A 10,686-nucleotide genomic window follows, 5' to 3' on the forward strand; every position below is an offset into this window, starting at 1 on the left:
GATTCTTGGGTTCATATCTAGGTCTGTGAGTAACAGAACTGCTGACGTTATCTTGAAACTTTACATAACATTAGTGAGGCCACACATGGATTATGCGGTTCAGTTCTGGTGACCTTATTATAGAATGGACATAGATTCTTTGGAGAGAGTACAAAGAAGAATGACAAAAATGATCCATAATATTAGAAACCTTCCATATGAAGAAAGACTGAAAAGCTTAGGGCTTACATTCATTAGAGAGGCGTAGAGTTAGGGAGATATGATAGAGGTGTACAAGGGTAAGTGGGATTAACAAGGGTAAAATGGAAGATGTTCTGAAGCTCAGTAATAACGAAATAACTAGAACAAATGGCTTTAAATTAGATAAATTACGATTCAGAAAGGATATAGGCAAGCACTGGTTTGGTAATAGAGTTGTGGATATGTGGAATAGGCTACCGAGTGCTATAGTAGGATCGGGGACGCTAGGGAGCTTCAAGACGAAGTTGGATAGGCACATGGAAGTGCTGGGATGGGTGTGAAAGGGATCAGCCCTGTATGGGCCAGTCGGCCTCCTGCAGTATCCCACTTTCTTATGTTCTTATGTTATGTTCTAAATACAGAGAAATGGCAGCCACCAAGAACAATAGACCTCAACATACTAAACAGTGCTGACACATTAACCACGCCAATCACCACAAAAGACATAAAAACATAATAACCAGTTTTAAAAATAAAGCACCTGGACTAAGTCAGAAAAACAAAACCGTCCTTCAAAACATACCCACAACACTGATAAAACAACTAACACAGATCTTTAACGCCTCACTAGCAACACGAGATTCAAAACCGCCAAAATCAGACTCATACCCAAACCCGGGAAAAAGCCAACAAGGCCGGAAAATTACAGACCTATATCCCTATTAGAAACACCAGGCAAAATACCAGAAAAAATAGTCAACAGCAGACTCAGAAACTATCTAGAACAAGAAAACAAATATAACCCCAGACAACATGGATTACGAAAGAACCGAGGCACAAACACGACTATTGCATCAATTTACGAAACAGTAGTTAACGCCCTCAGCAATAAAAACCAGTGCAATGTCGTACTCAGAGACGTATCAAAAGCGTTCGATAAAGTGTGGCACAAAGGCCTCATATATAAAATAATTCAACTTGACATACCAAAAAAATGACAACCCTTCTCTGCAACTTCTTATACAACAGACAAGCCAAACTCATGATAGACAACTACTGTACACTGGACAAACCTTCAACATATCACAGTGGAGTCCCACAGGGCAGCAACATTTCTCCCACACTATACACAATATACACAGCAGCCATACCGGACCCAAGACAGTCGGACTGCATAGCAAACGCAGACGATATTACGCAAATAATACTATATCCAGGGAGATCTAAACAAATGATGGCCATATGAATAGGAAGAGAAATTGAAGCAATTAACAACTATGAGAGAATATGGAAAATCCAACTAACATCCAAAAACTAAAGATCATATACATTGGAAAAATAAATCCATACCCAATCATTATCAACAATCAACAGCTACCATATGCAGAAAGTGGAAAAACACTGGGACTCATAATCACCAGAAACGGTATACATCAACATCGTAGAGAAAGATTGACGAAAGCCAAATTACAACTAACCAAACTCCGTCGCTTTAGAAAACTGAACACCAAAACACATCTACATCTATACAAATCACTCGTCAGACCACACCTTGAATACCCACCAATTCCACTAAACACAATAACTAAAACGAACAAACTCAAGCTGCAAGCAGTCCAAAATACAGCACTAAGAAGAGCAGCAAAACATAGGCCGCCATACAGTCAGAAAATACGAGATATACACATCGAACATAACATAGAGACAATTAACATAAGAACACACAAACAAGCAAAAGCGGTATGGGACAAACTACACCGAACACAAGACCCTATTTTACAAGAACTATTACAGGCAAACAACAATATGTCACACAGCTGGTGGCCAAGAAGCATCAACATTAGCACAATCAGCCCGGAACCATTATACGCGAGAGATTAACACCATTCATATAACTGAAAAGATGGGGACTATCCTGCCATTTCACGGACCTCAGTCACAATCACAAAAGATGAGGAACATCCCTTCAGCAACACAAGGACCTGAAGGGACCCTCCAACATCACCTTCCTTAGGATTGCACTTTAAACCAGCTTAGCTTATCTAATCTCCCTTTGCCCCTGGAGGACTGAGGGACGTCTGTCACTGGTTAAACCACAGACCAGCCTCCGTAAGGCAAAAAGCCCACCTGCTTTCATTCTCCTTCTGTACTTCCCACTTATTAACTATACCTTGCCCTAAATATCCTTGTTCACCTCAGAGCCACGGCTCTCTTATCTTGGTGTTCTGACTGACTGACCCGAGACGATTCGCCAGCCAGCCTTCGCAGTGACCGGACCTCTCTTCAGACCCATCACCGCCAAAGCAGCCAGCCTTTTTTTCTACTGACGACCGGACCACAACTCGACCTTTCTGTCTACCACTGGACTTCCCAGGAATCCTGTTTGGGGCAACGCCCCTTGTAGGCCTCCGCCTTTGGAAAACGACCACGACTGTCACATGATTACCTCACGGACGTGCATAATCCCCGCCAGTTCGGTTTCCGTCAGTACCGAGGCACATCCACCGCCATAGCTCAGGCCTACGAGCAGATCGCCAATGCCATGACTGGCCGCCTGCAGTGCAACATAGTACTGAGGGACGTCAGCAAGGCGTTTGACAAATATTGGCAAGCAGGGCTGCAGTAAAAGATCATACAACTGGGGCTACCCGAAAACCTGACGCGCCTGCTGTGCAACTTCATTACAGACTGCAGAGCCAAAATCAAGATGCAAGAACATATTGGAGAAGAATTCTCACTATCGAGTGGCGCGCCTCAGGGCTCTTGTCTCTCACCAACCCTTTACACACTCTACACGGCTGACCTGCCACCCCCAATCGTCGGCAGCGAGTACGTCATGTATGCCGATGATATAACACAGATCGTCACCTGCCCAGGAAGGTCCACAGCAAGGATGGCGCGACTCACTGCTCGGGCAATAGAGGAGATCTCGGAGTATGAAAATAAATGGAAAATAAAAACAAACAAAACGAAATTCGAGGTCACACCCATAGCCAAATTCAAGCCGGCGCCATTGATGATCGACGACGAGGAGATTGAGTACTTTAAACAAGGCAGGTTGCTCGGCCTCATCATCTCTCGGACGGGCATCATTTCCCACGTGAAGGACAGACTAAATAAAGCCAAAGTCGCCGCAGCCAAATTAAAAAGTTTTAAACTGATGCCTGAGAAGATACAAGTTCACCTGTACAAGGCGCTGGTGAGGCCTGTGTTGGAGCACCCACATATACCACTCGTCACACTCGGGAAGACTAGACTACAATAACTACAGAGCTTCCAAAACAAGTGTTTGAGGTCAGCCAGTGGCCAAGCGCACCCTACCAGGAGACAGTGCAAACCATCCACCTAAGAAATAAAACAGAGGCCCTCAACGTCAGGTTCCATCGCCTAGGGAAGAAGGTTTGGGACAAGCTCCTGGACGACCCTCACAGCCCAGACCACCTACGAGGGGAAGACATCAACGGAGGGCGACCCACGCCTGGTGGCCCCGGAGTCTGCCCGCACTACAGCAACCCAACCCGCGACCCATCTATGTCCGCCACAGTGATCCACCTTAGATTAAAACTTAGATGATATAAATTCACATTTATCAAGCCACAATCTAGTGAGTCCATAATGTAATACAGTATAAGATTTTAATAAACTTGTAATTGTAAAATCAATCTAGTCATTGTCTACTAAAATAACCATTGTGCAACCTCATCCTAAATCCTAGGTTAGCTTAGTTAGCCAACAAACTCTATAATATGTAAAATAAGGGATGTCGTCCCCCTCTGTTTAACTCATTAAACTTCTTTTCCAACCTTTCCCCTCACGACTATATGTTGTGACTTCTCTATCCCTCATGTCTGGCTGTGCCTTGAGCCCCAGCATGCCTTCCATTCATTCCCCACCTTAACCTCAAGAAAAAAAAAAGCGTTCAGGATTGTCAACCCTAACTAGTCCTTCCTACGGGTAGAATGAGTGACCCACACTTCTGCTGGAGGGCAGTACTGACGTGGTTTGAGGTCTTTCTCTCTTGCTGAAATCCTTCCTTACTTACCCTGGCCGAGGCACCTGCTTATTTAAGTATTCGTGCTAGAGCCCCTCCAGTGGAGCACACCTCACAGTAGGTGAGATTGTGTGTGTCCGTTGGAGGTCGGGGGAACACAGGTCAATCCGGCATTGGAAAAACAGTGATAGTGCAGTTACACCACTGTCCGGGGGTCGCCTATAGGCACACTAAGAAGGGTCTTGAATAACCTTCTTTATCACCCATAATTAATACATGCTAGGAAGACATAAACAAATAAACCATGGCTACCATGGTTAGATTTAAGATCAGAGACAAAAGAACAGCCCCTTCACGTTCTCAGATAACTGAAATAGCGTATTGTACACTCAATGTACCCTTCACAAGGATTTTCTCATCGAACGATGGATACACTGCAATATGCAAGGACTACAGGGACGCAGATGCCATTCTGAGGTCCGAGGGAATGCAAGCTTTTGGACGCATAGGACTCCAGGTCACCATGCCACCAGAGGTTAAAGCAAAAATATATGTATGTGTGGGTGGACTTGACTATGAATTTGGAAAGCACTCGGCACAAGAAATAAAAGAAGAACAAGAAATAAAAAACAACTGGTTAAAAGTCGAAGAAGTGGTAAAAATAAAACAATACACACATTGCTTAAAGTTGAGATTCACTGACACTTCAAGGGCAGACAAGGCCCTAGAATCTGTAATCTTAGGGTTCAACATGTCAGTATATGCTCTGAATGCGCAGAAGAAGCCCATACTTTCCGGGACTGCAAGAATCAAGCTAAAGCATGTATAAACTGTAAAAATCGGAAGGAACCAGGATATAAGACCCACAGAACCCTAGCAATGGCCTGGCCATACAAAAAGAAAATAATAAATGAAAAAGTAGCAAAGGAAAAACAACAACAAGAACAGAAGGAGAATACAACATATGCTGCTATTGCAAAGAAAGTAGATGAAGAAACAACACAACCACAGAATACCATCAAAATTATACTGAGTGAAATACGAGACAACAAAGTGCTCATCTGCCTATTATATTCTCACATAATGAACATAGGGAACCCAGGCACGTTCGAAATAGAGATGAACAAAATGCTTGGAAGAAACAATCTCCCAACAATTAGTTTCCCAGACAACCCAGCTTCTGGATCTGTGCTACAAGCGTCCCGCTTAACCAACCCAGATGCACCACAGGAGACAGACAACGTTGAAGAAAAAAGAGCAGCAGAGAAAACACCAGCCGCAACAGTACACGAAACAAATGAAGCTGACAAAGCAAAGTCACAAATGATCGAAACATCCACCCAACATCCACAGTAGAGAGGCAGGACCTTCAAAATACCATCCAAAGAGAGACAGGTGCCGTAAGGAAAAAGTCACAACAGCAACCATGGATACCCAGGCCGAAGAAACGCTCCAGACTTTAGACTATGCAGACGACTGTGAACTACAGATTCACTGGTGTGACAAAATATTAGTCCCTAGTGAATGCAAAACGATGCCAGACATTATACAAGCCATAACGAAACAAGAACTAAAATGGATAAATACTTTGAAGCACTAGTAGAAGCTTACCTGATAAACCAAAGAATTAAAATAAGGAGACAGAACTTCAAAAAAGAAGAACAACGGAAATTCCGAAGAATCCGTAACGGACTGGTTCCGGACAAGAGATCGCCACCCGCGCAACAAACAAGAAACAAAAAATCAAAACACAATGAATAACGACAAACACAGAATACTTACCATCATACAACACAACGTCCGCAACTGGGAAACAAATAAATACAACCTTGCAAACACATACCTCAGCATTGATCCTGACATAATTTTAATAAATAGTCACGGCAATTCAAATTCCAAGAAAAAAAATGGATATACAACCTACCAAAGAAATAAAACAGAAAAATTAAATGATGGCGTGGCCATTGCTGTAAAACACATACTCAAACATCAAATCATCGACGATTTCGAGGACGAATTCCTGGGAATCAAAATAACTACCACACTTGGAGAAATAGCAATAGAGATAGCATATTTACCTCCAAGAAGGAACTACCTACCGGCCCCAGACTTGATAAGACTATTGAACTACAACTGCTCAACATATATAATAGGAGATTTGAACCCAAGACATCCAATATTCGGCCACGGAAACAGGAACTGCATACCATAATGAACACAGGGAAGTTGATCCACCTAGGACCACACCTCACCACATTCATTGGCATTAACAAAACAACAACCCCAAACAAAGTCTTCACCAATAACAAGGCATTCCTGAATTACCATATAAAACAAGGACCACTAACTACCAGTGACCACATCCCAATGATAATAAAACTATCTACAAGCCCAATCCAAGTTCCAACAAGCCCACGTTTCCAAATGCAAAAAGCAGACTGGGAAGGCTACAGGAAGCAACTAAAACAAGTTAATATCCCTGATCTCCAAGGCAAAATACTAGAAGATATAGACAACGAAACAGACACCCCTATACTTAACATCAAAAAGGCAATAGAGAACAACATACCAATCACAACATATGGAACGCTACCACACATCAGGACAACTCATGAATTGCCAATGCTCCAAGTACAATACAATAACATAATGATGTACATACAAAACTATCCATCAACAACAGAGCTTATTAGAAACATAAGGCAAATACAACAAAAGTTAAGAGATGAAAGCCTCACAGCACACCAACAGATATGGAACCCAAAATGTCTGAACTGCAAAGGACCTCACTATACTTTGGCAGCACGCTGCCCAGTAAGGTAGGATATCATTAAAGACACGAAAGAAAAAAAAAGTCGAACAAACATATAAAAACTGACCCAAGCAAAACCAATGCTGCAATTACAAAGTTACAAGACACCACCTCTAAAGTGTTAGAAAAAACAAAAGATAAAGCCAATGCAGAAAACACTTACCTGAAGCTAAGTGAAGATCTCTCCTTCACCATACTAACCACACTGATACAGGCCCACATAAACAACGTGGCTAAACCAGGTACATTCGGAAGAACTGTCAGAGAAATGTTTGCAGCGAACAACCTACCACAGGTAAACTTCCCTGACGATGCCCCATCAGCAGACATTTTCAAAATAATAACCGAAAACAGTCTAGGAATTACCAGCAACGCAAAGGAAGATAAAATAACACAGCAAGAAGATTGCACAGGACAAGAGACTGTAATGGAAACAGCCCACTCCCGACTAACCATAACACATAACCGACCAATCAGCGACGTCAACATCAGTAAAACCACGTAGAGAGAACCCAACTTGACATAATCTTGACAGCTCTGTTCTCTTATTCAACCTTATTACTGTACAACCCATGTTGCACTGCTCCCCCATCTCCCCTATTATACTTATGTCTTTAAAATCCACTGTAATTTATGTATGTATGTATGTATGTATTTATGTATATATATATATATATATATATATATATATATATATATATATATATATATATATATATATATATATATATATATATATATATATATATATATATATATATATATATATATATATGTAACCGGTCGGAATTTACTGGACTTTATTTTCTCACTTGACTTGGGGTTTATTAAAGATTATAAGATGGTAATGGCAGTGGAAGCGCCCCTTGAGAAAAATCCCGAACCAGCACAAGAACACTTAAATCTACTAAACAAAATGAATTGTCCGTGACCCGTGGAAGGATAGCGTCTGTGACTGGGATGAATGAGACACAATGTAAAATTTTGACACTTATATTCCCTCCAACACTACAAACACAATCAAATAATGGCACACCAATATGCGCACCTCTTCACTTGAACTTAAAACACTACTCTGGGAAATAAAAGTTATACATGACATAGAAATTATTAGAAGCTCAGGCAACAATAAATTTGAAGTATTAAGAAATGTTGCTTGCACACATGAAACAGGCCTTAAGGGCTTTCACAAAATAATATCAGTCACTGAGGAAATGGTAATAAAAAATAAAAAATTAAATACTCTACAATGAATAGGCCTTAAGGGCACTCAACAAAATTATACCACCCCAACAGATGCACACTTCCTAACCTAACTTAACCACTACTCTGGGGAACAAGGTTATACCTGAGATCAGAATTATGAAGAAAAATTAGATGCATTAAAAGAATCAAATCACAGTATCACTCTAGTTCCACTTAATGACACAAACATTCAAAAACAATACTATCAAAATTATTTAGGAACTATTAAACTACACACGTCAAGATAATATCAGTCTGAGGAATGGTATTAACTACACCCGTAATAAGGGAGATAAAATGTTCCTCTAGGTATCTCCTAGAGTCCTAGACTCACGGTCTCAGTGTGTGACCATTAGTTTACTCAGATAGCCTCAGTGTACTCCCAGTGCGTCCATAAAGCGGAAGGGAGTGAGCCAATCAGACCTTGTACAGTTGAGAGAAGCTTTAGCTTCCCGTTAGCAAGATGGTTTCACTAAGCTGCTCGGGACATGTGGTGTTGTGCACCCGAGTGGTAAGAACTGATCACCCACTGCTGATGCTGGTCCCGTGTCGTTTTAGTTGTCGGGAGCACTCGTTCCCTCAAGAGATCCTTTGCTACCCCGCTAAACAGTGACAGGCCTACACTGATCGGTCCAATGGCGACAATCGCCACCCTCAATCATCAACGGCAGTCTCAAACGGCAGTCAATCTCTCGCAGTTAACTCCGGTCAACTCCGGTCAAGTGGGTTCTGACGGAAACCCTGAAATGAACTCACTGTTAGCTCTAGTTAACTTTACCACTGCCCTATCTAAACCCTGTCTGAGATTGAATGAGACTTACTTGTTATACTGCAATAGCGCAGCACAGGTGACTAGGCCACGTGACTATTTCTGTGACGGACGCGCAGGGACGTCTTGTATGTCTGAATGCTTCTCCGTGACTGCGGGAGGGCCCGCCTCGCGTCTCTCAAGGCGTTAACTTAGGCCTACGTGACATATTTTCCGCCTAACTAATAACTCCTTGGGACACCCGTAACATTATTCAGACTGATAAACGATCTATAATAATTTAAAATTCAATAATAGTCCCTTACTTCATGAATCGCATCATTATTAATTCGGTAAATTACATTTAATATCATCTAGGCCTAGTTCCACCATCTCTCTCTATGAGCAGGAAGCGCTCTCTTCCCTCCGGCGACCTTGAACGCTCAGTGTTGCCAATGGCGGGGCATTCGAAATTACTCTGAAATTTCTGAATATTACATATATATATATATATATATATATGCAAGTAAATCACTGTAGGTGCGAGTGATCTAGGTATATGCTGATAACCACAAGGAAAGAAGAAAACACGAAGTTCCCAAGCGCTTTCGTGTAATTCACATCTTCAGGGGTGAGTACAGACTAGAGAGAGAAATACAAACCAAGGTGTATATATACAGAGGAGGGTGAGACCAGGTCCACAATGGTCAGGTATTAGGTAATGACCCTACTAATCTTTAAATAGCACACAACGGTTGGTGGTCAGGTCAGATGGTCAGGTGACCCGGCCTTCTCACCTGGTTACAAATCTTCTTAATTACAAAATTGTCCAGCTTGTACATGCCGTTACTCAAATTCATGTTGAATGCTTCGGTATGTTTAATAAGACTAGATTCTATGATGTTCCTACTATCAATTGAATTACATGGTAATATTGAGGAGGCATTATCCCAGTCAATGCAATGCTTGTTATCCCTCAAATGAACAAACAGAGCATTGGATTCCTGGCCTGTCCTAACACTGAATTTGTGTTGTTTAATTCTAGTTGCAAGGTCTTTTTCTGTCTGGCCTAAGTAAAACATATTACATTCCTTGCAAGGAACTTTATAAATGCAACCAATTGTGTTGTTGGGGGGAGTTCTTGATTAACATTTGTTTAACAGTGCATGAGTTTTTAAATGCCACATTGACGTTCCAGGAGGGTGGACCTGGTCTCACCCTCTGTATATATACACCTTGGTTTGTATTTCTCTCTCTAGTCTGTACTCACCCCTGAAGATGTGAATTACACGAAAGCGCTAGGGAACTTCGTGTTTTCTTCTTTCCTTGTGGTTATCAGCATATATATATATATATATATATATATATATATATATATATATATATATATATATATATATATATATATATATATATATATATATATATATATATAATAAATAAAATTAATAAATATTGAAGTGATAACAGTAGTAACATTATGAGATGTTCTTATTCCCACCATGTTATTGTACTATTCCAGAGGATACTAAAGTTACATAATACTTCCTTGAGATAAATGCATAGTATATATTAGGTGCCTAAAAAGAGCTCAGGTTCTCAACTGGTTCAGCCATGTTAATTTTGTTATTATTATCCACTCTGTATCTGTGTTTTTCTGGCTACATAAACTGATTCAATTCAATTTAAAATTCACTGGTTAACAGCCAA

Source organism: Homarus americanus, unplaced genomic scaffold (genome assembly GCF_018991925.1).
Source record: "Homarus americanus isolate GMGI-L3 unplaced genomic scaffold, GMGI_Hamer_2.0 scaffold32583, whole genome shotgun sequence".
Classification (NCBI taxonomy): Eukaryota; Metazoa; Arthropoda; class Malacostraca; order Decapoda; family Nephropidae; genus Homarus; species Homarus americanus.